This window comes from Colossoma macropomum, unplaced genomic scaffold (assembly GCF_904425465.1).
Source record: "Colossoma macropomum unplaced genomic scaffold, Colossoma_macropomum, whole genome shotgun sequence".
Lineage (NCBI taxonomy): Eukaryota > Metazoa > Chordata > Actinopteri > Characiformes > Serrasalmidae > Colossoma > Colossoma macropomum.
This window is the reverse complement of record NW_023494799.1, coordinates 8,566,000-8,590,385: the sequence shown is the minus strand read 5'-3', so window position 1 is coordinate 8,590,385 and position 24,386 is coordinate 8,566,000. Positions and strand designations below refer to the sequence as shown.

The 24,386-nt window shown below is 39.1% G+C and overlaps 1 protein-coding gene across 1 annotated transcript in view; it reads left to right on the top strand.

Annotated features, from left to right (window-relative positions):
• Window positions 1-626: 626 nt before the first annotated feature.
• The window catches only part of ncanb (neurocan b), a 229,952-nt gene continuing 206,192 nt past the window's right edge, over window positions 627-24,386 (top strand). Inside the window, exon 1 of the mRNA XM_036586813.1 lies at window positions 627-761. The gene's annotated coding sequence lies outside the window, so the exon portion shown is untranslated. The remainder of the gene's footprint in view (window positions 762-24,386) is intronic.

Sequence of the window (24,386 nt, the reverse complement as noted above, 5' to 3'; positions counted from 1 at the left end):
AACAGAATTGAAATACACTGCATTGACTTGAACTGAAGTATGCTGCGGTCATTGTATGGCCAAGTATGCCATTGGCAAACATTGTTGAGAACTGAAATGAAGCTCCACATCCTCAAAATAAATGCTCCTAAATGATTTTGCGTGGACGTTTGCTACTGTGGAGCTTCTCCAAACTTCAAAAAGGTTCCTCACCCTCACACATCTCAATCTTTAGGGAACCAAAAGTGGTTCTTCTGTGGCACCGATCCATAAAAGGAGCCCTTTTTGGCACCTTGCACAATCATAAAACCAGCATCTGAATCTGAATCAGTAATAAGAGTGGCCCCTCCATCCCCCACCACCAGACCATAGAGCAGCACGCGCCTCCAAACCACCCTTGGGGCTGAACGGGAGGCGGGGGTTGGGGAGTGCGGGGTAGAAGGGGGGTGTTTAATGGATTGAGGGGGGCGCCAACTGAAGTCTGCGAGTCTCCACGCGCGCTTTTGTTCACCGTCCTCCTCGCGACCTGGAGGGATTAGCGACGCCTTTCTCTCTCTCTCTCTCTCGCGCGCGCGCTCTCTCTCTCTCTCTCTCTCGCTCGCTCGCTCACTCTCTCCGCTCTCGCTCTCCAGATCGCGAGCGCGAACGGTTCTCCACTCTCGCGTGCCTGTGCCTCGGCAGCCGTGTCTTTTTTTTCATGCTGCTTACAGCTCGAGCTGCGAAGGAGATCCGGCACCGCTGCAGCTGAAACGGGAGGCAGCCTCGCGCACTTCGCGGACAAGGTGAGAGCAGCTTTCAGTGTCCTTCATCAATTCATCATCATCATCATCCTCCTCACAGCATTTCCCCCCATCCAGCGCTGCTTTAACGGAGCGCGAGAGGCGCGCGAGGACAGTCTCGAGATCTCCAGCAGGACAAAGCCTGCTGTAGCCAACCTGCACTGATTCAGCTTCAGAGTTCCGGCCGGGCTGTGTCAGTGACTTATGGGCTGTGAAGGTGGCAGATAAGAAGTGAATGATCTTGTGTTCCATGGTTTGTGGGTTTAACCCTTGGTTACCTGTTCCAGGTGGCATTTAGGAAGATATTTCAGTTTAAAAGTGCAGATGGAAGACCACCTCTTTCCTCTCCCAGTCTCTTCCTTTTTTTCTTTTCCTCCACTGTTCACTCAGTTTTGTCCACCTGCTGTTTCAGGGCTGGTAGCATTAATGTAATTTGTGTGTGTTGTAGGCTTATTTTTTTTTCTTTGGCTCATGATGTAGCTCTGCAACAGTGGATAAAATGCAAAAGGAATGTTGGGTGTTTTTTGAGACTGGGATTGCTTTTGTTTTGCTTTGCTTCAGTTAATCAAAGAGTTTGTTCTGGTAACAAACCAGTTAAAGGGTATTTCTACAGGTTCTGCAAAAGATCTGAATAATTTAGGTGCTAAGATGTAATCAGAGTCATTCAGAGTGGTTTGGTGTGAAATGGTTCATTATAGAGAAACTCTGAGTGCTGATAGGAACCAGGGGTCACTATGTCTACAACACAAATATAGCCATTTTATTTACTATCAAAACAACAAGTGAACCTACATGTCATCTGTTTTATTTCTACACTCTTAAAAAGGGTTCTTCAAAGGTTCTTTAGTAAAGACATTGGTTCCATATTGAACCAGGGATCTTTGCATGGTGAAATCGTTCTTCAGATTGATGGAGAATGTGTTGTACATAGCACCAGAAGGGGTTCTGCTATAGTTATTGATGTGAAGCTTGTAACAATAGCAGAAGCCTTTTTGGTGCTATATGGAACCATTTTCAAAAATAAACATATACAACACATTCTCCATCAATCTGAAGAACCGTTTCACCATACAAAGAAACCTTTAATCATGCAAATGGTTCTTTGAGTGTTCATGGTTCTATATAAAGCCACTGTCTTTACTAAAGAACCTTTCAAGAACCAACTTTTTAATGAGTGTAATGAAAAAGGGTTCTTTGACTTGAAACAATGGTGGAACCCTTCTAGAACATATCTAGAACCATTTTAAAAAGGTTCTTTAATGAACCATGCAAAGAACCATCTATGGATTCAAAAGTTTCTTTTTTTTTTTGTTATCAATGTCAAGCTTGTCAAGCTTGTAACAATAGCAGGACCCTTTTTGGTGCTGTATAGAACCATTGTCATAAAGGTTCTAAATAGAACCATCTACAACACATTCTCCATCAATCCGAAGAAACTTTTCACCTTGCAAGGAACCATGGTTCTTTAAGTTTTCATGGTTCTATATAGAACCATTGTCTTTACTAAAGAACCCTTGAAGAACCAGATTTTTTAAGAGTGTAGAAATAAAACATCAGATGACTTGGAGATTCACTTGTTATTTTGGATAGTAAATAAAATGGCTGTATTTTATTTACTATCCATTTATATCCATCATATTTACATTGTATTAATTGGCCCATCATTACCACTGTAAAGAAATCTTTAAGCATGGTTCTTTGAATGTTCATGGTTCTATAGAGATGGTACACATAGAGCCATTGTCTTCATGTTTTAAGGGTGCAATATGGATATGGATGATGTAATGGTGGTAAAAATAAATGTAGAAAAACAAAGTTTTATTTGTGGACTAGTTTGCCTTACAATGTCATACGTGTAGCTCTCCGCCATAAATGGATTTGGGAAAAATGTTTACTATATCACAAAAATATTGTGCGTACCACACTTTCTCTGGTAGCTTTCAGAAGCGCTAAACATTTCAGACTAGGTTTCTCTATTTCACATCAAACCCTTCTAAATGACTTTAGATCTTAATAGCTTAACTATGCTAAAATTTTGAAAAAAATAGGTGGAACTCCCCTTTAAATGGCTTCTCACCACATAAACATTTTTGAGTATTTTGAACACCAAATATTTTACAGTGTGGTCCCCTATTATCTCCGCTATTCTGCTATACAGTAACTGCTCAGTCTTACTGTAAAAGATGTACTTCTCTGGCTTGTTTAAGCTGCCGCTTGTGATTCTGGATGGAGAGGAAGGTTTCTGGAAGTGGATTCTTGCCCCTTGTCAGAAGCAGGACCCCCACGTAGCTGTCTGTGTGCACTGTATCCTATTTGCAAAGGTTTTGTGAGATGCTGGGTTGTGTTTAGTTTGATGAACAGTGAGGGCTGTCAATCTTGAAGCTGTCGCCGCGACGACAGTGAGACGGAGTAGACGGAGCTGATCTGTGCTGCCACTCTGTCCAGGCTTTCTGTGGCTTTCGTCTCCGTCGGAGAGTCTGGAGAGCTGATGAAAGAAAGAGAAAGACTGCCCTCGGCCCATCCGTCTCCTGGGAGGCTGATGTACCATTGACTTCTCTTTTGTAGCAACTGTCGCTATGTCGGACAAGCCTTCCAACACATTAGCACAAGTTTCTTTTAAGCTGATGAGAAATTGTGTTATGTTTTTGTCAAAGTGCCTAAATTTCATGTGTTTCATTTTACATGAAGTTTATTTTGTACATCTGTGTTAGAATAGGTCGACGATTGATTAGCATGGTGCCAAATTCTTTGTCGTTGCTGATCTGCCTTGTTTATATTAGCTACAACAGCGTACTTTAGAGAATCATTTTAAACTAGAAGCTCAATTTTGAAATCTGAACTTCGTCTATTAGATCAAATGTGGAAGAAACCACAATGCATTAGCTTCTATGTTAGTGCTACCTTGATTAGCCTTCACAACAAAAAAACTACAACTGTTTAGGGCTGTCATTAGGCCTGAAATTTGGTCTAAATCCAAATACAGCCTGAGAACTTTCTGTCTGAACCACAGCACCCAGTTTTGAGTTGGCCAGTTTGGGTCAGTTTTGGGCAGAATTTTGTTGCACTTAGGTCAGTTTTAGTCTCTATGCTAGCGCTAGCTTGATTAGCCTACACAACAAAAAGCTACAACCGTTTAGAGCTGTAATTAGGCCAGAAATTTTGGTCTAAATCTTTGCCTGAACCACAGCACCCTGTTTTGAGTCTGAAATTGACCTGAGCGAAACAAAGTTCTGCCCAAAAATGACCCGAACTGGCCCATCATAACCCAAAGTGCTGAATAATATGCTTACGTTACCTAAATTATAGCAGCAATAAAAACCAACATTATCACAGGTACATACAATAAAAAGTACACAAACACACACACACTTTCTAAGTTGCTTGGGGGGGAGCTGGAGTCTATCCCAGCAGTCACAATAAAAAGTAATGCAAAATAATATGATACAATAAAATAAGCATCAGTTTAATTTTAAATTGAATTAATTTATTCATCAAGAAGCTTTCAAACAACATCCTAAACTTTTTTAGTCTGAAGAAACTTTAAACTTTTATTTCCATTTACTCACAACATCCAAAACTACATCTTATAAAGTCTTTTTACAGTAACTTATGATTAACGATGATTTGAGAACAGACGTCCGGTCCCAACATGAGCAGTCGGGTCATGTAGAGTTCTGATATTTACAGTGGGACCTTTTACATGCATTATACAAAATAAATATCATTTAAACAATCATTTAAACATAAATTGTGCATTTTGTAAAAGTTGTGAGTTGTGTGCTACACTCATTATTTTGAATGGGATCTTGAGCTTGTCCAGCCTGGGAACAGTTGCTGTGAAAGTTTGGTTCTGTGGGTGGAGCATGGAGAGGTGGATAGACTCGTCGTGTGGTGCTCTGTGAGTGTGTGTGTGTGTGTGTGTGTGTGTGTGTGTGTGTGTGTTCTGGAGCTGTTTGTCATAGAGCTGCTGGAATAGAGAATGGCACAGCATTGTGTTTAGAGCAGCCCTGGGGAAATTTCAAGCAGCTGTTCGCAGCAAATTGGTTGCTGGTTCTTTCACTGCCTCTCATGTCTTCTTTCTCTTCTTCTGTCTTTCTGTCTTTCTGTGCCTCTGACAATACAGCCCCCACCACCAATCACCCCCCTCCCCATTTTTATATCAGCTATATCACACACACACAGACACACACACATTCACACTCATCCGCTCCGTCTCCCTCACCGCTCTCAACTGAGTTACTCCTGCTCCAATTCCACCTCTCTCTCTCCCTCTCTCTCTCCCTCTCTCTCTGTCCTTTTCTTACTGTTTTCTCTTTCCCGCTCTTTTCTCTTTCTCTTTTTTGTTTTCTCTTTCTCTTCTTTCTATTTCCTGTCTTTTTTCCTTTTCTCTTTCACTCTTTGTCTCCCTTTCTTTTTACTTACTCTGACTTCTGTTTCACTCCTTGTCTCTGTCTCCCTTTCTTTTCCCTTTCTTTGTCTCTGCTCTTTTTCTGTTTTCTGTCTCTTTCTCTTTTTTGGTTATCTCCTTCTCTCTTTCTTCTGTCTTCTTTCTCTTTGTTTTCTCTCTCTCTTGCTTCATTTCTCTCTCCCTCTCGACGTTTTGTCTTTTTTGGGTTTGCTCCTTTTTTTCTCTACTCTTTATTTGTTATTTATTTCTTTCTTTCTTTCTTTCTTTCTTTCTTTCTTTCTTTCTTTCTTTCCTTTTAACTGTCCTATTCATTTCTCTCTCTCTCTCTCTCTCTCTCTCTCTCTCTCTCTCTCTCTCTCTCTCTGTCTTTCTTTTTCTGTCTTTTCTCTTTCTCTTTGTTTTCTCTCTTCTTTCTATTTCCTTCCTATTTCTTTGTCTCCCTTTCTTTTTTCTTTCTCTGTCTCTTTCCCTTTCTTTTCTCTTTCACTCTTTGTATCTGTCTCTTTTTTGTCTTCTGTCTCTTTGTCTTTGTTTCTCTCTCTTACTCCATTTCTCTCTCCCTCTCTGTCTTTTTCTCTCTCCTTCTCTCTGATTCTTGGGTTTCTTCTCTTTTCTTATATCTACTTTAATTTATTCTTTCGTTCGTTCTTTCTTTCTTTCTTTCTTTCTTTCTTTCTTTCTTTCTTTTTAACTCTCCTATCCATTTCTTTCTCTCTTTTTCTAGCTCTCTCTCTAGCTCTGTCTCTGTCTCTGACTCTCTCTCGCCCTTTTCAAGCACTGTTTGAGATCAAGCGTCTCTTGGCGTGTGAATTATTCATCATTGGTTTGATGATATCAGCTTTTTGACATCACTTGAATAAACATGTGAGTGTGATAAATCTCTGTGCTGAACTCTGCTGTGACATCAGAGCGTCTCTGTCAGCCGTCATCAGCAACACAAACAGGAGCCGCGCGCCAGCGTCAGGAACCGCACTCGCATATTCAGCCTTGAGACTTCAAAGACTGTCCCATCTCCCTCCCTCCCTCCCTTCCTCTTACTCTCTCTCTCTCTCTCTCTCGCTCTCTCACTCTCTCACTCTCTCTCTCTTTCTCTCTCTCACTCTCTCTCACCTTCTCTGTCACCCTCTCTCTCTCTCTCTATCTCTCTCTCTCTCTCTCTCTCTCTCTCTCTCTCTCTCTCTCATTCTCTCAAATTGCCTAGTGCCTTGGTTTTCAGCACTGATGCCTCTCGAGTCTCTTAGCTTTAGCTGCTGTAGCTCATGAGCGTGTTTTTTTTCTAGCTGTTTACCTAAACTGCTTCTCCAACATGTATAAATGCCAAAAGTTCACCTTCATATTGTCATTAGAAGGTGGGGGAGGGGTGCCTTGCCGTACCGACCCTGTGCTATTGTGCTGTTTTTAGCGGGAGCCTGATTGATTTACCTCTATTTCAATAATGTGTTTCTGCCTGGCTGCGCAAAGCTTAGCATCAACACTTGTAAGGAGGGGGACGCTGACAGGTGGAATTGAATTTGTACTTGAAAAGCATCCAAACAACCCAGTGCCTTTAGACTCCAGGAGATAATGTGCTTGTCGTAAATTAGCATGCACTGAGCTTAATGGGCCAAATCTACTGCGTGAACGACTAAAATTACTCAGAAAGCTTATTTTAGACACAAAAAAATGGCGAGAGTGACGTTCCTGCTGAAGACCTCATATAACCTGATGGTAATGTTGTAACAAAACCTCGTATCTCATTTTGGACATATAGGAGAAAACATACTTACCTGTTATGTATGTTCTGTCTCCTTCTCTTTTTCTTTCTCTCTTTCTCTCTTTTTTCCTTTCTTTTATTTTCTCTCTTCCTCCATTTCTCTCTCCCTCTCTGTATTTTGCTCTCTCCTTCTCCATCTTTTTTTCTTTCCTTCTCTTTTCTCTACTCTTTCTTTCTTTCTTTCTTTCTTTCTTTTTCTAACTTTTTCTCTCATTTATACATCCAAACAACCGTTAAATTCCAGGAGGTAATGTGCTTGTCATAAAATGTAATGATTTCTGGTCCATTTATCACAAAATGTTGGAGTTAAGAGTTTTCAAATAACATAAAATAACAATAAAATAAATAGACAGAATTCTTTGAAATTCTCCCCAGGTTTTGTAAAATTTTAATATTGTAGTTCAATATTTGCATGCGTATAAACATCTGGATACAACAGTTATTAATGGATTTATATATACATGATACTAAACTGCAGTGCTTGTAGAATATTGCAACTCATGTTATATATATATATATATTATAATAATATATATATTAATATTAATTTGAATAGCACTAACATAGTACTAGAATCACGTAGGGGTGCTAGTAGAAATTAGTATTATTATGTGATTCGAGCACTATTCAAATTCAAATAAACATTTTATGGTCATTCTAGCTTTTGTCTGAAGCTTGTAACCGACATATTAACATATTTTACCTTCTAGCAGTTTTACAGTAACTCTTACAGCACACAGTTCTGGAACAGATCTGCAGCTGCTGTTTTCCATTTCTAACAACTGACTGAAATGCAGTGACTTATTGAGGACTTCCAGAAGGCCTACACTCTCAAGGGTTCCTGAATAAAGGCTATGATTATATATAGAACCATTAACATTCAAAGAACCATTTGAATCCGTATATGGTTTTTTGCATGGTTCATTAAAGAACCCTTTTAAAATGGTTCTTTATAAGACCAAGGGTTCCACCATTGTTACAAGTCAAAGAACCCTTTTTCAGTACACTCTTTTAAAAGTTCTTTAAAGATTCTTTAGTCAAGACAATGGTTTTATAAAGAATCATGAGCACTCAAAGAACCATTTGCTTGCTTAAAGGGTTCTTTGCATGGTGAAATGCTTCTTCACATTAATGGAGAGTGTGCTGTATATGATTCTGTGTAGAACCTTTTTGAAAATGGTTCTGTATAGCACCATCAAGGGTTCTCTATTATTACAATGTTAAGCTTGTAGCAATAGCAGAACCCTTTTCGGTGCTATTTATAGAACGATATACAACAGTTTCTCCGTCAATCTGAAGAACGATTTCACCATACAAAGACCCTTTTAAGCAGAAAAATGGTTCTTTGATTGTTCTTGGTTCTATATAAAATCATTGTCTTAACCGTCCTTTTAATGAGTGTATTATATAGAACTGTATTTGCTAAGTGTAGAGTGATGTTTGCGCTATTGTGGAGTGTCTGTGCAGGAACACAGCGCGTTTATACAATTATGTATCGTTCATTCATCATAAATCATTCATTCTGTGGGTGTCTATGTGTGTGTGTGTCATATATAAGTCATATTTGGTCCATGGCTTGGCACACTGCCAAGTCCTTCAAGTCAGCCTTCCTCTTACAAGGTGTGCCTGTGTGTGTGTGTGTGTTAAACTAAATCTTGGTTTACCCCTCTGACCCAGACAAAGCTGTGTGTGTGCATGTGTGTCTGTATAGTCTGGCCTATTGTGCGGAACATAAACCAGTCCGGTCATGAATATTCATCAGAGAGCAGAGCTTCATTATTCAGAACAGGCACTTCTTCTTATTAAATATCATCAGTGAATGATCACACTTGGTGCACGTTTTGCTGTATTTGTAACCGGGACACTATAATGGAGTGAATCACAAAGAAATCGCTTTATCGCAATCATTTGGGCTGATCACAATCACTGAAGCTGACCGCAGTTATTTTTCACAGTTAGATTTCATGTCTGATTTTCATCTGTTGAGTTGAAGCAAATGCATATCAATAAATCAGAAATCACATTTATTAAGATACATCATGCATCTTATGAAAATAAGTTCTAAATCCTGACTAGTGCTATAACACCTTTAGAGGGCAGCGGTGAGTAATGTTAGTTTATTTGAGCTTGAGTTGTTTCTGTCTTTAGTTGGGAGCTACTAAGTATCAACAGCTGGGAAGCAAGATAATCTGCCAATCTGACCACTTTAGGCCTGTACTTTAATAGCTGCATACAATAAACAATAAATATTAATCACAGTTATTTATATAAAAATTAATCATCAGTCAGAATTCCGTGATCTTAACATAAGGGTTTCATTGGCAACGTACTATGAGACTAATATGAAAGTTGTGTAGTGTTCTTATAGGACTGTGGACCTTTAGAGTTTAACCAGTTTACCTTTATCCGTTGTTTTGCTGTACTATGTAAACGCATTGTTGTAACTACATATTTAATTAAGATAAGATAAGATAAGATAATCCTTTATTAATCCCACACCGAGGATATTCACAGTGCTACAGCAGCAAAGGGATAGCAAGGCACTTAAGAAAAAGAAATAACAAGAAGAGAATTAACAAACAAGGTATTAACCTTATCAGTGACTTAATAAGGTTACAGTTTGTTACTTATTACTACTATAGACAATGTGTCACTGTTGTTAGAACAAAACCTCGTATCTCCAAAATGGTAACTTTACAGGAGAAGGAAAAAACACACTTAACTTTTAATGTAAGTCAATGGAACAAGACATTTTTCACAAGTCATTTTTGGCCGTTTCTTTTGGTAACAGGCATATTCAAATTGTCAAAAACTGAAAACGACAAAAATGGAGGTTTTGTCCTGACAGCAGCGATATAAAATACTAAAGATAAAAAATCTAAACTCTATCCTTCATAAAATTAAGAATATAAACATAAATAAACGAGCAAAAAATCTTTACACTGTAAGGATATTTTACTCGTATTGCACATGAAGTATTCATTATATTGCACGTGGTATGATGATGAATTCAGTTTACTTTCTGTAGGTGTGTGAGGTCTAACGGGAGGGTGCGGGATCTACTGGGAGCAGTGCTGGTTGTACAGTCTAACAACAGCAGGAAGTAAAGACCTGCAATAATTACATAGTAAGTTGCTATATTTGTAATAAGAACACTACAACAGGGTGCCTTACAGAGAAAATGAGTGTCCTCTATCTTGAATGGATTTCGCTGTAGCTTATAAAGTGACTCAGAGTAAAGTGACTCCTTAAAAGCATTTAACCCCTTAAAGCACCATGCTTAATAAATCTCAAGGGTTATTCGTTAGTAACATGAACTACAGTCCAAACTGTGTTGATGTTGTGTATGTTAACAGGAAACAATCAAGTAAATTCAATGCTTCCCTTTTTTATCGCAGAGAAAATGTGTTGTTTTAAACAATACGTTTATAGAACGGTTCATTGCTAAACCCGAGGGAAAGCCTTAAGCAGAAGGTGTGGGGCAGTATGAGCGCTGGTAACTGGAGTGGTTGGAGCTTAAATAAAGAATTCATCTCTGCAGGTTTGGTAAGAGTGGCTGATTTCAGCACTGGACAGCTCCCAAGCCTGGGCTGCTGTTTCTCTGGCCTCTGCCTGGTCACAGCTGCATGCTGCTATTAAATGAGCTACATCTGCACCAGGGCAGAAAGAAATGGCACTTGTTCAGGGAAACATTGGCTCGTCACCTGGTGTGGCTCATCGTTTGGCTGGCGTTTCTTTAACGGCTGCAGTGCTGGACTGAAAAGGCTGGGGGGAAGGGGGGTATTTTTGTTGTTGTTTTTATCTTTGTGAGCGTTTTTACATTTCTCTTGGCATCAACACATGGATATATGAAGCAACAGCATTAAACATTCAAACGCTTCCGTGCGCCATCAAAAATCAAAAGTTTGGTGCGCCCGAGGAAGGCTGACTCACACGGAGGGTCCAGAATGAAATTCGCTGTAAATTACTTCCCACGATTATTCCTGCTCTTCTCCAACAAGCCAAATCCCCCCCAAGTAAGAGCTCCCTTATTAATCCTCTGTTCTGTCTCATATGTATTAAAAACCAGCACAGTAATCTCGTAACTACCATCCATGCCCTGGGAGAAGGAAGAAAAAAATCATTAAGGTTTATAAGGAGACAGGAGGTAACGTAATGTAATTCATTTCTTCAAATCCCCCCATTTCTCACAGGGGCAGCTTTCACTTTCCATTCGCCAGCTTTGTGAATATGAATGTAATATTGTGTTGTGAGATTTTGGTTTTGGTGACAATGAGGCTTCTCTGCACTGATAATTTGGATTGTTCATTAACATGATGATGGATGTTAGTGGGGCTTCTTCCATTATGCTGTTGTTGTATGCTGTCTGAGCTCAAACACTCTCCATTGATTGAATTTGTAAGTCTCTCAATTTGGCCTGGTATATCGCGGGTCAAACGTCCTTGCAGAAAACTTTATTTTCTGTCTCTCTACAGCCTTTAATGAAATTTCCCTCGCTACACTTCAGCGCCTTCACAGAGAGGAATGAATTATGCTTCTCTTTTGTAGAAAAAAATGTAGGATTTGTTCATCCTTTTCAGAATTGGAGACTTTAAATAGATCATTTTCTACATTAGTTTCTCATATGTTATTTTTCCCCACTAGTCCACTTCTGGTGTGGTTTTTAGGTATCAGGCACAGTCATAAGTCAATTTTACATCATTTTCCAAAATTTCTTTATCCTTTAGAATTAAACAGGCTTTAAGTCTGAGACCACCCTTATTTCATTTTCAGTCAACATGGATATTTATAGCTAACAGACAGTCAGACAGAAGCCTCAACAACTAAATATAATATCAGCATTTTCAGTATTTAATATGTAATCCCTCTATTGTATTTAAACAAAATTAATGCATGGCTATGCCGTATTAACGTGTGGGAATGAGATCCTAATGTGTGGCCCCGTCTTAATAAGGCATGGGAACGAGATAATTAAGTTGGGGCACGACTTAGTAAGGTGTGGCAATGAAATAATGAAGCCTTGACCACTGCTTAAAAAGACATGATCCCGTTCCCACACCGTACCAAGTTGTGGCTGTGACTTAATTATCTTATTCTTCTTGGTTCATATTTTTTTATCCCCTTGCTTGTCCCACAGTTTTTGAGATATCGACACTGTTCCAACCCCAGAATGTTCGGTCTGATTGGAAGCTGTGTGCTTGTACACAGCTTTTTGATCGGACACACAGTTTTCCTACAATTAATGTTAAATGACAATTTTTCCCATAGGAATGAACGGGGTGCAAAAGTCGATTAGTAACACCCTATTAACCTTGGGTGTAACCATAGCAACCACCTGGGATACCATGGCAATCATTTATCAACACCTTTGCAACACCTAAAGTACCATAGTAAGCATTTGGCAACACCCTAGCACACCCGCTTAGGCTGCACAGTCCCTTTGTGTTTTCTTCAGGAAGTGCACTTTTCTAGTTACAGCTTCTGTTCTCTTCAGGAGGCTCACTTTCAGTTTTTCAAAGAAACCTGCAGGGATATTTTTCCACACCTCCAAAGTTCAGGATTAGAAGTTTTTCTGAACACATTAAGTCAAGTGTTCAGTCCATTGTTCTGAACACCAGCAGCTTTTTTACTTGAGTTACACATTTTTTGTTTCCTTTTCTCAGTAATGACTTCTTGACAGCTACACATCCTTTCAGACTCATAGTGCTAAGTTGTCTTCTCACTGTGGAAGGATGGACAGAAACACCTGTAGATTTTTTCAAATCTGAAGCAGCTTGATTTTCTCCTCTCTTAAAGAAGACAGCTTTAGGCTATATTCACATTACAAGCCTCATTGCTCAAATCCATCTTTTCTGCCATTTCTGCCATGATGGCTCACACTGGTTTAGGTAAGTGGCTCAAATCGGTCATTATTGTGGACAAACTGATGTCCTGAAATGACCCGCATGTGCACATCCTACTCAGTAACGTCACGTGAATGAATCACATGCGTCATGAACAGCAACCAAACTAACGAGCAGAACGAGCTTCGCTGCGAAGATAATTAACTCTGATCAGCTCTCAGCTTCATTATTAGAGCGAGACGGAGGCGAAAAAGGGTGAGATGTGTTGTTTTTCCACCGTTTATGGGCTTTAAATTCCGTTCAGCGCTGCTGCCATGGTAACATTGAATGATGGCGTATATCCGATCTGAGCGTTCACATTAAGGTCACATGGCCATGAATCGGATACGTATCAGATCTAGGACCACATATGAAAGTGGTTCATGCTGGATTTGAAAAGATCAGATTTGCATCCACACAGCTCTGAAAACATCAGATCTGAGTCACATTAGGGCAAAAAATCAGATTTGTGCCACTTCATCCTGGTGATAGCCTAAGTGTGGTTTATATGATGGGGACCGTTTTAGTGTCTACCAGATCTTGCATGTTTGTTAGGAGTCCCATTTTCTCTGTAGCTGTTTAGCATTTTTTTGGAAGCTCATGTTTTTTCACTTACTTTGCTTTGATTTTCCTCTTCCTTATGCAAGAGGATTATCTTATATCTAATCTCCTCAGAAATTTCTCCTGAAAAATGAATAACTTGTACTTAATGGCTGTTTTGAGAGAAAATTTTATACATAAAAGTTGGTAACTTTTGTACTGTACTATATGTAAAATATCTCTGTTCTGATTGGCTGCCCTGTATTGCGCATCATTCTAAATAGGCTGCTACATGGAAAATATGGATTTTGTGACATTACAAACATGATACATTTTAAATGGGCTATTTCTATTGACCTTATGGGCTGGAGAGGATGGTATGGTTTAAAACACAGAACATAAACTTTCTTTATTTCGAAAAATGTGAAGATGGTTCAGTCTTCCATGATATTCAGAGAAGAATATACAGTTTTTCAAAATTTCTCCAATTAAAATGTGATATAAAAAAGTCATGTAGAGTGGTTTGGTGTGAAAGACTCCATTCTAGAGAAACTTACAGAGTCAGAATCATTCACAGTGGTGATAGGAACGAGACATCTGAAGAGCTTTTTATCTCTAAAGCTCCCTCCCCCAAAGTTATTACATGAAATGGTTATTAATAAGCTGCCTGATGTCTGAGATATTGTTTGTTACGATAGTTTTGAGAAGATTTTGGCCTTAAGTTTGTTTCTAAAATACACTAATGGTGGAGGGACACATGCAGGGTTTTAAAAGGCAAAACCCAAAGAAAATGTGTTACTACTTGATTATTATCAACATCAAAATCAGAAGACACGTGTGGGTTCAGTGGTCTTTTCAGATAGTAAATAAAAAAAAAGGCTATGTTTGTGTTGTAGACATAGTGACCCTTGGTTCCTATCACCAATGAACCCTTTCATAACAAACCACCCTGAATGACTTTGTTTACATCTCAACAATTAAATTATGCAGAAATTTTGAAAAATTGGTGGAATTCCCCTACATTGCTGGATGGTTTAGGCTGAGGAGCGATATGAAAGTGTGTTTTTCTACAGCCGTTACATAAGTGTAAAACGAACAGAAAATTGAGCTCCAGGAAAACATTATTTCCTCGGCAAACAGGCCACAGCTTTGTTGTCATTGGCGCACAAACAGGCAGCCATCTCTGGCCACTTCTGTCCAGCCTTGCTACGTTAAGAGCAGAGACATCATCAGGTCAGCACCCTGTCGAATGTTTACTGTGGCCACAAGAAAAACACATCAAGAGCAAAGTACTCTCAGACTGGATGTTTCCCTTAAACGCTGAGAGAGCGTGCACACATACACGCACTCGAACGCACTGCGAGAAGACAGAGAAGTTTGTTTGTGCAAGCTTAGAGTGCTGCATTTCCAACATTTGCACATCTTAGGCAGCAGTCTGTTTAACAATTAGCATTTAGCAACTCAACAAAGAAGCTCTGCAGGCGAATTCTCCTCCGTGACTCCAAATTGCTTTTCCATTTTGTTTGCCACATTAAGACTTAACAGGTGGGGTTGTAACCAATTCCCCTCTGTAATTAACTGTCATCCTGTAGAATAAATATAGTGGGGGCAGATAGTGGAGAAATCAGCTTGAAAGACGGTGAGAAATGTTTCCTGGAGGCCTGCGGCGGTTAGCTATCAGTGATGAGTGGTGATTAGAGACTCAGAACAGCGACAGTGCTGAAGATAGGTTTGTGTTGCGGCTGATGTGGAAAGCTCGGGCCTTGTGCCAGATACTTGAACGACTCCAGTCCTTTATGACAACACTGTGGAATTGAATCGCAGTGGTAGTTTTGCTCTGGTATTTTCGGCAAAGGCTTTCCCTCCAAAAAGGCCTGTTTTCTACAGCCTTCAAACTATCACAGTTGTAACTGGTGATAATCGCAATTTGATATTCGCTCATAGGTCATTGAACTTTCAGCTGATACTAGTGTTGATTTTGTAGTTAGAAGTACAAGATAGGTGTTTCTAATAAAGTGGCCAGTGTGTGGAAATAGAAGGTAGGTGTTTCTAACAAAGTGGTCAGTGTGTGGAAATAGAAGGTCGGAGTTTCTAACAAAGTGGCCAGTGGGTGGACATAGAAGGTAGGTGTTTCTAACAAAGTGGTCAGTGGGTGGACATAGAAGGTAGGTGTTTCTAATAAAGTGGCCAGTGTGTGGAAATAGAAGGTAGGTGTTTCTAACAAAGTGGACAGTGAGTGCAAATAGAAGGTAGGAGTTTCTAACAAAGTGGCCAGTGGGTGGACATAGAAGGTAGGTGTTTCTAACAAAGTGGCCAGTGAGTGGAAATAGAAGGTAGGTGTTTCTAACAAAGTGGCCAGTGTGTGGAAATAGAAGGTAGGTGTTTCTAACAAAGTGGCCAGTGTGTGGAAATAGAAGGTAGGTGTTTCTAACAAAGTGGCCAGTGTGTGGAAATAGAAGGTAGGTGTTTCTAACAAAATGTCCAGTTTCCAGAAGTAGAAGGTAGTTGTTTCTAACAAAGTGGCCAGTGTCCAGAAGTAGAAGGTAGTTGTTTCTAACAAAGTGGCCAGTGTCCAGAAGTAGAAGGTAGTTGTTTCTAATACAGTGGCTGGTGAGTGGAAGTATAAGGTAGGTGTTTTAGCATCAGTTTAGCACCTGTAGGCGATTCCAATATCCTCAATAGTGTCCTGAAATGCATTTTATTCATTACGCCTTCCAAAGTGGTCCTCTTCAGTCTTAGAAAGTGGCTCCTTGCGTCCATTGTTAGGAGTAAAGCCCCCCCGCCCAAACCTCTCTGTAATTACCAGCCTTTTAAATTCATCTTTGTCGTGGTTTTAATCTTCCACAGCCAGACTCTGGGACCAAGGTTACCCACCCAAATCTTTTTTGTGACTACTTTTTAATTGGTTTTTAAAACACACCGAGTGCACTGGGTGTTACATTAAGTTTCTCAGTGCAGAGATTATCTGAGTCTGTGGTTTAATAGTTTTGCTGTTTGCACCTTGTTACCCTGCAGGTGAGCTCTCATTAGCAGAAACAGTCAATAAGCTGGAATATATAGCAACAGTATGGCAGTCCTCTTATTGGGGTTCCACTGGGCGTGCAGGATTTGGGCCAACAATATAAACATGAGGAAGTGAATTTCACAGACTTTTTTTTTAACCCAACAGCTATATCTTGCTCCACAAGGCTTATTGTTGTCAGTGTGCAGAGCAGGCAGCTGACTGATTAGCATTTAGCTTCATAAACAAAGGTTTACATCAGATGGGCCATGCAGCTCTGTGAACTGAGCATCTGAGGCTGAAACGTATTATTCAGTGACTGCATGAGAAACAATGCAAACTGACTGAGTAATTATTAAGTACAAAGAGTGAGGAATGGAAGTCTGGACCCTCTGGCAGGTCTTCCTCTATTGTTTGGTCTGTTTTTCCAGTGTAAGTACACCAGGATGTATTATGCAGTTCGAGACCAATAGCTGCAGTAGAAACTCATCATTCAAAACAATGAGGATAGGGGACAAGTTAACACCATGGCATCGCAGCTGCCTTCCTAGTAGTTGAGCTCTGTTAAGACATACAATAGTTTAGGTGCCCCTGGTCAAATTGCATGTTTTGTTGATTTTCTAAGTGAAAATCTTTGAACATTCTGTGACAAATGGACCAATAAAAATGGTCCAAAGTGACTAATACAGTGACCAATAAGTGGAAGTTACAGTCAGTTCCATAGTTATTGCCATCATTGGTAAAGATGGGCAAGAAAGTCATGAAAAAATGTCTTTAAGTAACATCAAAAACTCTTATCAACATAATTTTGAACAAAATGAGTCACAAGTATATGCACCCCTGCATTTGGTAGTTCATGCAACCTCCCTTTACCAATATAAAAGCAGTGAGTCTTCTTCTATAATGGCTGATCAGAGAGGAGAATACAGAGCAGGGAATCTGAGACCATTCCTCAATACAAAACCTCTCCAGGTGCCTTGGTCCTCTTTTCCTATTCAGCTCACCCCTCAAGTTTTCAGTGGAGTTTAGGTCAGGGAGTTGTGACGGCCATGTCAATAGACTGATTCTGTGGTCATTGAGCTATTTTTGTTTCAATTTGGATGTATATTTCAGATCATTGAGTGTGTTTACATGCATTTAATAATCTGATAACTGCAGAAGGTCAGATTTTCTCAGTAGACCGATCAACATGTTTACATGCACTTGGGTAATCAGATAATAGGAAACTCTGGGTCTACATGAGTCAGACAGTAGTCAGATTTCTGCTTTACAACCAGCCAATAAACTCACACAAGCAGACGTGACATAAACAGAATGTAAAACTCAAAGTTCATGCCGCGCCTCTTTTTTTTAAACATTCCGCCACTTTACCTGAAAATATGAACATACATCATCTACACACGTATTTAGGGTACCTCCGTCTGTTTACGCACATGCACAGACTGAGAAATCCGAAAGAAATCAGAGTGAGGGTATACATGTACTAAGAAATCTGATTACTGAGCTAAAATCCAGTTTTCTTTATCAGATTTGGAGGAAAAACAGACCCAAAACATCACAGATCCTCCACCATCGTATTTAATAGTGGGAATGAGGTTGTTTTTTTTTTTTTTTGTAAAAGCATGTTTTTTATGCCCATCTTTTTTTCATATGTTTGTAGCCAAAAGCTTTATATTTCTCATCTGAGATCTAGTGAACTCCAAGAGCTTACATTTGTGGTTAGATGAAAGAAAAGGCCTCCTAATGGCTTGCCTTCCAAATACTTTTTTGGCATGAAGGCTGCATCTAGTTGTAGTTTTCTTGGTGACCTCAAAGTGCTACCATGTTCCGCAAATCTCCAGCTGTGATCCTTGGAGGAATTTTTGCCTCTTTATCCATCCTCCTCACTGTGCATGAGGTAATAAACATGCACCCTCATCCAGGCAGATTCACTACAGCTTCGGTTGTTTTAACCCCTTAATTATTGCCCTAAAAGTGGATATGGGCATTTTCAGACATGTAGCTTTTTTATAACCACTGGCTGATTTATTTTATTTGTGTATTCTCAAATATTTCCAGTGTTGCTGAATGACTAAGAGAATTTGGCCTCTTATATTTATAGTCCAGTGAAATGGGAAGTGATGGATGACCTCTTAAGTGCTCATAAACAATCAGGTGGAAAAAGTGAATTGTAAATGGAAATATGCTTCAGTTACATTTTGTTCATGCAAATATCTGTGGATGTGGTTTTGTTATAAATATAATAAATATATAAATATTTGTTGAGTTTTGATTCTAGACTAAATTTACCTCAATCACTATTAGTTTTTTCCATTTTTTCAGTGAGATTGAGCTCATTAACCACAAAGACATGCATTGCACTGAAATATATCATTGCCATATGAATAAAACATATGACATCAGCACAGTTATAGCTTTTTTATAACTGAAAGACAAAATGATGTGGAAATGATGTAAACATTTAAATCAAGTACATTCAGTGCATCACTCTTTTTAGTGTTACCGTTTCTGAGATATGAGATATACAAGCTGAGCTCACTGTTCCAACACTGCAGATACTGCCTGGCTGTAGGGACTCTAAGACGCTTATCAGGTGGGAGGGAACATCTGAAGGAATCTAACAGACATGTGTCACAGAATGACACTGCAAAGAAAACCATCTGAATAAAGAAAGGGAAGAGAAGGAAGAAGCCAGAAGGTCTTTAAATGAACACAAAGCAATTCCAACACACTGTATATATCCATTTGACAAATTACTGTAGATTCTGAACCGGCTGACCCTTTATTAGTAATGCAGGACGGTGCCATATGGGATATGATGAAGTGAATGCAGAGGCTTGTAGTATATTCTGGAAGATTTTTCACAGTATTGTAAGAGAATGATTCACAGTGCTGTCAAGTTTAATATGAGCGGCTTTAGATTTATTGGAGAGAAAGAGGATATCCTGAAGCTGTCACAGTTTAACTAATGCAGCCTCGATTTTTCTCCAGGGCATTGGACATTTGTCATACATGCAGACTGGCGTAGCGCACATCTGGAACGTCCGGCAGAATTTGGCAGTGTCTGACCACTTACAAATGAATATAGACCATAGGCCCTGAGAAGAAATGATGATACGAGACATTAAAGGACTGTTTTAGAGTTTTGCAGCTTAATCTTTATCTGCTCTGTTTGCATTGTGTAGTTGATTAAACTAGAGCTCACTCAACTCATAGTCAAAAATGTAACTCATTTATAAGTTTAAGGCATCATTTTAAGTTTTAAGTTTAAGGCATTTTTTCCTCTTGGGCTCCCAGTTATGGATATTTCAAACTCACAACTTCCTGATGTTGGGTGAATGCTTAGATCCCATGCGTCAAACACAAGGCCTGCGGGACAAGTCAGGTCCTATTTAGCCCGCAAAATTATTAAAGTTTTCTATTCTTATTAGCCCGTTTCACCCTGAGATGCACTACAGTACCCAGCATGCACTGCAACATATTTTGCGTTCTGACCCCCCTCCTCCAACAATAATCTATGGGCCAGTAGTTACACAAAAAGAAAAGATGCCTGGTGTCCAGATCAAGCAAATAGGCAGTTTTAAAAAACGACCTAAAACATTTTTTTTTATTTAGAATTCTTTTTGAATAAGTATTCAGTGCCTATTTTGCTTTAGCAGTTTTGGCATATTTTGAACAAAAAATGGCCCATTTGGGTTGTGGCAAAATGTTTATGAAGAAATAAAATATAATGTAAAAAACAAATTGTATATTGTTTATATAACTGAAATGCAGAGCAAATAGAATTAGGAGAACTTTTGACCAAACTAAGAAATTTGAGGTGGGTAATCTCTAGTGTCTTAAATGCTCTAGATCTAATTTTAAATTGACTTATCATTTTTTACAGTGTGTACTTAGAAAAGAACTGACTTGAGATTCACTCATAATGGAAGCCAATTGGCAGTTGCTGAATAAACATTTTGAAATATGTGACTATATGGCATGAATTTAAACCTATGACTGTTCACACAGTACAGTTATAAGGATGAGGCTAGTCTCATCAGAGAATTTGGTGCATTTTGTAACTTAATGTTCTGTAGAACCGCCTACTTTGACAGGACAGGGTCGTTTAATTTAATAAAAAATAACCACTGTTTTTGTCTAACATCTAGGAGCAGCAAAACAGGGCTACAAGAAAATAAACTCATAAGAAATATATTAGTATTCATTGAAATAGGAAAGATATTTCACATTAAAATTGACTAAATGCTTCAAAGAAAACTCTAAAATAAATACCTGATGACATGAATTTCACAAACACTGTTAAATCCAGTTACAGTACTGGATTAGTCAGGGCAGGTAGAGAAGACAAGTGCTAGTAAAAGCTTATTTCCCATTATACTGAAGTGTATTCATATGGATGTGCACTAAGCCAATAATGAAATCCAGATAGCTATGGCCAACTAGGCATGCAACAGATATCAGACACTCCATGTACGTGTGGGTGGAGAATCTAAGGCCAAGACGAGAATAAGACAGGCATCAGAGAATGAAGGTTTGTCCAAATTTCCAACACTGAAGCAACAATGTAGGCAAAAATGCAGTTCCAGTTACTTTGGCTTGCCTTAATATTTTCTGGTGTCTATGCACAGGAGTCTGAGAGAGTTCCACCCACATCACTATGCTGGCATGCATCAACACAAATTCTCTGGAAAACCAGTCCCATCTGTGAAAGCACAAATGATACAGATTTACGGCTTAATTTACAAATAACTTTGCATTAAGAATTCAAAAAATAAATGTTTTGCGTAAATATTTAGTAACAGAATTCAGCGTCTGCCCATCGGCTTCTTTCATAAGCCTGTTTTGTGTCAACGAGTCTTCTGTCCTTTTTCTAAGTGCAGGTAAACATACTAGTAATTGACCATATGCTACAGATGCAGCAGATAGAAATTAGAGTGACAGAATGATGCAGATTTCCATTAAGGCTTCACTTTAAAAAACAACTTCCACCGATTTTTTTGAATATTCTGCATAATTAAATAGTTAAGATGTAAATACAGTCATTCAGAGTGGTTTGATGTGAAATGCTCCGCTCCTAGAGAAACTTACCACGTAAGGAGTGTTCACAGTGATGGTGATAGGAACCAGACGTCTGAGGAGTTTAACGCCTCTAAAAGCTCCCTCACAGAAAGTTATTACAGTAAATGATTACAAATATGCTGCATGATGCCTAAGATTTTTTTTTTTTGTAGGATTGTAAAATCCATTCATTGTGGATTTGTAAGGTAAAACAGGCCCCAAAGAAAACTTTGGATTCCAGTAATCTCTAATAGACTTGATAATGTGGCTTCTGACACTGTATGACACACTGTTCTCTAAACATGGACTAAAGTACATTAGCATAAACACAGTACCAGAAAAATATTGAATGTTTTTTGGCCGTACGCCTGTCCATTTTATACAAAACTATATACCATACAGTGGCTTTTGGGGCCTTCTTGGTCTCATGATTCTGTAAAATATTTATTTATTGTGATTTCACGTAACAATAGCTGTTCTAGATTAAACACAGACAAACGAAGCTTGTAACCGATGTTAGCATCTACTTGAGCTTGTACGTATCAGTTTTACAGTGACTCTTTCAGTTAAGAGCCCGTTTATGGTGGAGGGATACACACAGTGTGTTTTAAGGCAAAATAGTCCCCAAAGAAAACTCATTTCTTCAAATTTTCCACCATTTTTCCACCATCAACATATCAACTCATGTAGGTTCCCTGCTGGTTTTGGATAGTAAATAAAATGGCTATGTTTGTGTCGTACATATCGCAACCCCTGGTTCCCATCACCACCACTGTGAGGAAAGTTGGTATGTTGGTATGATGAACCATTTAACGTCAAACCACTCTGAATGACTAAGACCACATAAACGCTCTGTTTTATCTGTACCATCTCTGTAAATGATGACATCATGGACATCCTCTGGGTTTTAGACCATTCTTAGTTTAGATGACAGAAATGCTTGTATCTAGGCCCATAAGCACGAGCTCATTATTCACCTCATAGCCTCATATCTGTGTCCTAACCTAATTGTAACAAGAAAGCGGTCTAAACATAGAAATGAGCTTGGTAGGGTTTGATGGATATGTTGGTGCAGATGAAGGGCTTTCTTGTGGGCTATTCCGAGGCTGTTATTGATTCGAATGCTTTGGCAGAGATTGATGGCGCTGAGCTCTGCTGACAGAACGCTTTATGGCAGCTGCTGTCAGACTTTGGGCTGTTATGTGTGGACGTCGTGCCCTTAAGCGCTGATCCGGGACCAGTTTGATTTCTTGGCCTACTGCAGAAGAGTTTAGGTTGGGAAAATAGGCAGATAGATGCTTTTCACATTTAATTCCGATCCATTATAAATCAGATACCTTATAAATCAGCACTTAGCGGCTCCTTTTTCCCTGTCGTCTTCCTTAAAGGATTATTTGTGGTGATCGATATATGATCCATCCCTCCTCCCCTCTTATCTCTCTTTAATTAATGGTATCTTATTTTCTGTGCCAAGTCTAACCCCTCGGTCCTGCAGGCTCGCCCATGCTAGGTCTTAATTGGGCCTGATTTTCCATGACCTTCATTGTTTTGACAGGAAGATATCAGAGGGAGGCAGCACCCTCCTACCTTTTGTATCCCTCGAGAACAACAAAAGGACGTTAATGAAGGGCAATTACTGCGTCGGGTCTGTGAAGGCTTGTCAGCAGGTCATATGAGCGTGACACTGTGGACTGGATCAGGTTTCCATGCTGTTGTGTATCAGTGCGTTGGAATGAAGAGATGGCTTATGGCGGCTGCAGTTACAGTTGCTGTAAATTATACAGGAAACTGTTAAGAATGGAAATCTTCCAGAATTCATAGCTAAATACAGTAACTTACTGTGATTTAGAAGAGTGTAAATTGTAATTTACAGTAAAATAACAGCAGTAGTTGGCAGTTAGCACCTAAGCACATTGTTTAAAACCATTTATATTGGAAATAAAAGTATTTTTGCCTGCAAAAGTGCCATATATCAGGAGTTCACAACCTTTTTCACTTCAAGGCCCACTTATTTGTCACTATTTGTCACTTTTTTGCTTTTTTGCTTTTGTTAGCAGGTCTTATATTAATGTTGTTTACAGTTTGAATAGTCTATATTTCTTTCTTCTTATTAAGTCAATTCTTTTTTCACTGATTTTTATGACAATGTCAGTGCCAGTGTCAGGGCCAATAGCAGGCCCATTATGGACCACTGGCAGGCCCTCGGTATAGTCCTGAGGACCATTAGAGAGTGCCTCGAGGACCCCTTGATGTAGTGGCGAAACCCTGCCATATATCATTAGAATCAATGCAAATAAACAAACACTGTAAAAAGTAAATATGCCTCCTGGACTCCCCAGCAATCACATGCATTTGTTAAAGGGGAATTCCACCACCAGGACCCTCATGGACCCCTCAGGTCCATGAGGGTCCTGACCACTGAAGGAATCCACACCATGGTGCATTGAAGTGAACGTACAGGTGTCTTCTAAGTCTTTACATGTAATGTTGATAGTAATAAAAAAGTGATAAACCTGAAAAAACTTTTAGGGCCTATTTTGCCTTAAAAAACACACTGTCTGTATCTCTTTGCCATGAATGGAGATAAATTGCCTAAAAGTTTTTCATAAAACTGGCATAAAACAATATCTCAAGCATCAGACAATGCATTTGTAATTGTTTTGTGTAAGTTTCTCTGAGAGAAGACGTCTGGTTCCTATCACCACCACTGTGAACGATTCAGAATCTGCAAATGGTTCTAGAACTGAGCATTTCAATTAAACCACCCTAAATGACTTTGTATCTTAACCATTTAACTATGCAGGAGCTTTGAAAAATTCCCCTTTAAATTCCATCAGCAGCACAGTTGATTTAACATAATGGAGTATTGATTAGCCAAACTAGGTATTAGATGATAACTACAAATAACAGTGGCTTGTCATGAGGAGGAGTTAAACAAACACATTGACAAAAAACCACTACTTTATATATATATATATATATA